The sequence below is a fragment of the Moschus berezovskii genome, chromosome 19 (assembly GCF_049115385.1).
Source record: "Moschus berezovskii isolate FMDL1 chromosome 19, NW_MosBer_1.0, whole genome shotgun sequence".
NCBI classification, from domain to species: Eukaryota; Metazoa; Chordata; class Mammalia; order Artiodactyla; family Moschidae; genus Moschus; species Moschus berezovskii.
This window is the reverse complement of record NC_142478.1, coordinates 8,496,307-8,502,424: the sequence shown is the minus strand read 5'-3', so window position 1 is coordinate 8,502,424 and position 6,118 is coordinate 8,496,307. Positions and strand designations below refer to the sequence as shown.

The window sequence follows — 6,118 nt, the reverse complement described above, 5'->3', positions numbered from 1 at the left end:
GACACACTGGGCCGAGTGGAGTTACTCGATTTCTCCTGGCAACATGGATTACATTTCTAGCTGTGACTAACCCCTCCCCCTCCCTCTCACCAGCATCCCTCATCCCCTCCGGAGAGGAACTCAGCTCTTATCACCAGCCTTGCTTTCTGAGTCACCACTCATTTTTCCCACCTGGGGTCTAACTAGAAGGCTTGACAAAAGATGAAGTAATTTATAGATACATTAGACCTTATCACCCTGGCTTTGGTCTTCCCTTCTGGTCTCAAGTGAGTGACTTTTCAGATTGGCTAGAAATGCAGGGCTTTTTCTTTCCTTTTGCAGTGTCTAGTTTCTCTCTCTCATTCCTTCTCCATTTGGGGACATGTTGTCTCTCCCACGTATGCCTGTGTTTGGAACTTCTTTGGAGCTGTGCCTTTGCGGGATGCTTGCCAGCAGCACATACATTGAGGAAACGCATTTTCTTTTTCAAACTTTTTTTCTGTCCTGGTTTGCATCTAGGTGAAGGCAGGTTGGGTACCAAGCTGTGCCTTGGTACATGTATGTACTTTTTGAAAAATGAAAATAGCTTTCTATTCTGAGCAGTATTTTAGAAATATGTCCCCCGATTTTCTGACACTCCCCCATCCATACAGGGTGCTGGCCTTCTCTCTGAGTGTGGTTGGTCCGTACTAACTAGTGACTCACTTCTAATGAATAGAAAGTGCTAGAAGATGCTGTGTGACCCCTGAGACTAGGACATACAAGGCAGGAGGCTTAGCCTTGCTCTCTCTCTTGGACCACTGGCTGGCATTGGGTTTGGGTGTGAGTAGCGACGCGAGAGACGCCGGCCCCGGCGGCGCAGACGCGACGCGAGAGACGCCGGCCCCGGCGGCGCAGACGCGACGCGAGAGGCGCGGCCGTGAGGAGCTACCCCACGCCTGAGGCCAGGGCCGGCGGCCGAGAGGAGCTACCCCACGTCCAACAGGCGGTGGCTGCGCGGGCGCAGGAGGGCTGAGAGGAGCTACTCCGCGTTCAAGGTCAGGAGGGGCGGCCTGGAGGAGATACCCCTCACCCAAGGTAAGGTACAGCGGCTGCACTTTGCTGGAGCCGCTGTGAAGAGATTTTCCACGACCAAGGTAAGAGAAACCCAAATAAGACGGTAGGTATTGCTAGGGGGCACCAGAGGGCGGACAGACTGATATCATAATCACAGGAAACTAGCCAATCTGATCACATGGACCACAGCCGAATGTGGTCCACTGGAGAAGGGAATGGCAAACCACTTCAGTATACTTGCCTTGAGAACCCCATGAACAGTAACAAAGGGCAAAATGATAGGATACTGAATGAGGAATTCCCCAGGTCGGTAGGTGCCCAGTATGCTACTGGAGTTCAGTGGAGAAATAACTATAGAAGGAATAAAGGGATGGAGCAAAAGCAAAACCAATACCCAGCTGTGGATGTGACCAGTGATAGAAGCAAGGCCCGGTGCTGTAAAGAGCAATATTGCATAGGAACCTGGAGTGTTAGGTCCATGAATCAAGGCAAATTGGAAGTGGTCAAACAGGAGATGGCAAGAGTGAACGTCAACATTCTAGGAATCAGTGAATTAAAATGGACTGGAATGGGTGAATTTAACTCAGACGACCATTATATCTACTACTGTGGGCAGGAATCCCTTAGAAGAAATGGAGTAGCCATCGTGGTCAACAAAAGAGTCCGAAATGCAGTACTTGGATGCAATCTTAAAAATGACAGGATGATTTCTGTTCGTTTCCAAGGCAAACCATTCAATATTACAGTAATCCAGGCCTATGCCCCAACGAGTAATGCTGAAGAAGCCGAAGTTAATCGGTTCTATGAAGACCTACAAGACCTTTTAGAACTAACACCCAAAAAAGATGTCCTTTTCATTATAGGGGACTGGAATGCAAAAGTAGGAAGTCAAGAAACACCTGGAGTAACAGGCAAATTTGGCCTTGGAGCACGGAATGAAGCAGGGCAAAGGCTAATAGAGTTTTGTCAAGAGAATGCACTGGTCATAGCAAACACCCTCTTCCAACAACACAAGAGAAGACTCTACACATGGGCATCACCAGATGGTCAACCCCGAAATCAGATTGATTATATTCTTTGCAACCAAAGATGGAGAAGCTGTATACAGTTAGCAAAAACAAGACCAGGAGCTGACTGTGGCTCAGATCATGAACTCCTTATTGCGAAGTTCAGACTTAAATTGAAGAAAGTAGGGAAAACCACTAGACCATTCAGATATGACCTCAATCAAATCCCTTATGATTATACAGTGGAAGTGAGAAATAGATTTAAGGGACTAGATCTGATTGATAGAGTGCTTGATGAACTCTGGACGGAGGTTCGTGACATTGTACAGGAGACAGGAACCAAGACCATCCCCATGGAAAAGAAATGCAAAAGAGCGAAATGGCTGTCTGAGGAGGCCTTACAAATAGCTGTGAAAAGAAGAAAGGCGAAAAGCAAAGGAGAAAAGGAAAGATATAAGCATCTGAATGCAGAGTTCCAAAGAATAGCAAGGAGAGATAAGAAAGCCTTCCTCAGTGATCAATGCAAAGAAATAGAGGAAAACAACAGAATAGGAAAAACAAGAGACCTCTTCAAGAAAATTAGAGATTCCAAGGGAACATTTCATGCGAAGATGGGCTCGATAAAGGACAGAAATGGTATGGACCTAACAGAAGCAGAAGATATTAAAAAGAGGTGGCAGGAATACACAGAAGAACTGTACAAAAAAGATCTTCACGACCAAGATAGTCACGATAACGTGATCACTGACCTAGAGCCAGACATCTTGGAATGTGAAGTCAAGTGGGCCTTAGAAAGCATCACTACGAACAAAGCTAGTGGAGGTGATGGAATTCCAGTTGAGCTATTTCAAGTCTTGAAAGATGATGCTGTGAAAGTGCTGCACTCAATATGCCAGCAGATTTGGAAAACTCAGCAGTGGCCACAGGACTGGAAGAGGTCAGTCTTCATTCCAATCCCAAAGAAAGGTAATGCCAAAGAATGCTCAAACTACCGCACAATTGCACTCATCTCACACGCTAGTAAAGTCATGCTCAAAATTCTCCAAGCCAGGCTTCAGCAGTATATAAACCGTGAACTCCCAGATGTTCAAGCAGGTTTTAGAAAAGGCAGAGGCACCAGAGATCAAATTGCCAACATCCGCTGGATCATGGAGAAAGCAAGAGAGTTTCAGAAAAACATCTATTTCTGCTTTATTGACTATGCCAAAGCCTTTGACTGTGTGGATCACAATAAACTGTGGAACATTCTGAAAGAGATGGGAATCCCAGACCACCTGACTTGCCTCTTGAGAAACCTGTATGCAGGTCAGGAAGCAACTGTTAGAACTGGACATGGAACAACAGACTGGCTCCAAATAGGAAAAGGTGTACGTCAAGGTTGTATATTGTCACCTTGCTTATTTAACTTATATGCAGAGTACATCATGAGGAACGCTGGGCTGGAAGAAGCACAAGCTGGAATCAAGATTGCCGGGAGAAATATCAATAACCTCAGATATGCAGATGACACTACCCTTCTGGCAGAAAGTGAAGAGGAACTCAAAAGCCTCTTGATGAAAGTGAAAGAGGAGAGTGAAAAGGTTGGCTTGAAGCTCAACATTCAGAAAACAAAGATCATGGCATCTGGTCCCATCACTTCATGGGAAATAGATGGAAAAACAGTGGAAACAGTGTCAGACTTTGTTTTTTTGGGCTCCAAAATCACTGCAGATGCTGATTGCAGCCATGAAATTAAAAGACGCTTGCTCCTTGGAAGGAAAGTTATGACCAACCTTGATAGTATATTAAAAAGCAGAGACATTACTTTGCCAACAAATGTCCGTCTAGTCAAGGCAATGGTTTTTCCCGTGGTCATGTATGGATGTGAGAGTTGGACTGTGAAGAAGGCTGACCGCCGAAGAATCGATGCTTTTGAACTGTGGTGTTGGAGAAGACTCTTGAGAGTCCCTTATACTGCAAGGAGATCCAACCAATCCATTCTAGAGGAGATCAATCCTGGATGTTCATTGGAGGGACTGATGCTAAAGCTGAAACTGCAATACTTTGGCCACCTCATGCGACGAGTTGACTCACTGGAAAAGACTCTGATGCTGGGAAAGGTTGGGGGCGGGAGGAGAAGGGGACGATGGAGAATGAGATGGCTGGATGGCATCACCGACTCTGTGGACATGAGTTTGAGTGAACTCCGGGAGTTGGTGATGGACAGGGAGGCCTGGCGTGCTGTGATTCATGGGGTCGCGGAGAGTCGGACACGACTGAGCGACTGAACTGAACTGAACTGAGGACAGCCTCTCTCAAAACGGACCCTCCAGCCTCAGTCAAACCTTCAGCTGACTGCAGCCCCAGGCAGCATTTCGGTTGAAATCTCAAGAGAGCCTCTAGTCCAGAGTCACCCCGTTTGGCTGCTCCCATGTTCCTGACTCACAGTAACTGTGTAAGAGAATAAATGTTGGTTGTTTTAAGCTGCTAAACTCCTTTAAGTGTAGCAATAGATAAATAATGCACTCTGCCTTCACGTTACTTCCTGTGGAGGCTAGAGGTGCTAAGACAAGGTCTCTTTGTCACGTCAGAGTGACCAAGGCTCTAAAACAATGACCAAGGACAGGAGTTATTTAGGAATTCTTAGTGTGACTGATGCTAAAGCTGAAACTGCAATACTTGGGCCACCTCATGCGACGAGCTGACTCACTGGAAAAGACTCTGATGCTGGGAGGGATTGGGGGCGGGAGGAGAAGGGGACGACAGAGAATGAGATGGCTGGATGGCATCACCGACTCTGTGGACATGAGTTTGAGTGAACTCCGGGATTTGGTAATGGACAGGGAGGCCTGGCATGCTGTGGTTCATGGGGTCGCGGAGATCGGACACGACTGAGCGACTGAACTGAACTGAACTGAGTGTGAGAAACTCAGTTCAAAGACATATAACGGAATTGCATTTTAAAAATTTATACTCTCTTTTCCCAAAGAAGGCACAGTAATTCCAACAAAAATAAATGCACAGAGCCATAAGGACAAATAGGAAATAGAAAATCAGGACCAAACCAAGGGAACGGTAATTATAAGCATAAGGACCAACATAATTGCCACAGTTGAATCTTAACCATGATCTGAGCTTCCTGGTAGTCATGGTGAAAGGGGGAACTTAGTAAGTTCTGTAGTTTTTTTTTCAATATGGAACACTTCATTAATTTTTGTGTCAGCCTTGTGCAGGGGCCATGCTAATCTTCGCTGTATCATTCCAGTGTAGTTTTTCTTATTGGAAAGGAAACAAAGCTTTTCCTAGAATCAAAATTTAAAACAAAGTTCTCATGTGGACCTAAATATGAATGCTTAACTAGGTAGAGGAGAAGACTCTCAGTCCTTCAGAGACATTGTGTTAGCTAAATTCATTTAGCTGTTACTTGTGTTCTTTAGTAAAAGAGGGAGGAAAGAGTCAGAGCTCAGAGCAATGGTGAATTATAGAAAATAAAAGGAACTTCTTTGACCTCATGCTGCTGGGCCTTTTGAAACTGGCATGTAAATGTCTGTGGAAATATTTTTGATCTGAGTTGAAGCCCTTGCTTTTCTTTCTCTTTTTCTGTTGGTATATATATATATATATAGCATGAAAGCACTTCTTGGGCAGCAATTTAAAATAGCCCAGTTTATCTCTCTGCGTATATTCCTGGTCTTGGTTTCGGTCTATAAATTCTTTCTGCTATCTTGGACTTTGCCTGAGAATGTGAATCCTGCAGCACATCCCATTACATTCCTCCGGTTTCCTGATCCCCTGTTATTTTCACCAGTCCTCCTAGACTTTGTTCCAGTCCTGCAGGGAGGCTGCACAGGCGATGGAATGTGGTAGCTGGGCTGCAGGGACGGTCCAGGGACCTAATTGGTTGTGTGCGGCAAGCTCTCCAAGAGCACTGCTGGGCTGGTGCCCTGCTTTTGAGCGTGAGCTGCAGGGGTCTTGCCAAGGTGTGCCAGGCCACAGTGGTCTGGGAAACCCCCAGCGTCCATGGAGCTGCAGAGCCGGAGTCAGCATCAGGCATGGAGTGGAAGGGGATTGCTCTCCCAAGGGTCAGACAGGGCACC

At 46.0% G+C, this 6,118-nt stretch overlaps 1 non-coding gene across 1 annotated transcript; it reads right to left on the bottom strand.

Moving 5' to 3' along the window:
• Nucleotides 1–5,209: 5,209 nt before the first annotated feature.
• Nucleotides 5,210–5,315, bottom strand: LOC129542945 (U6 spliceosomal RNA). The gene has a single exon (XR_008683199.2). It is a non-coding gene; the product is annotated as a U6 spliceosomal RNA (small nuclear RNA).
• Between the last annotated feature and the right edge of the window lie 803 nt (nt 5,316–6,118).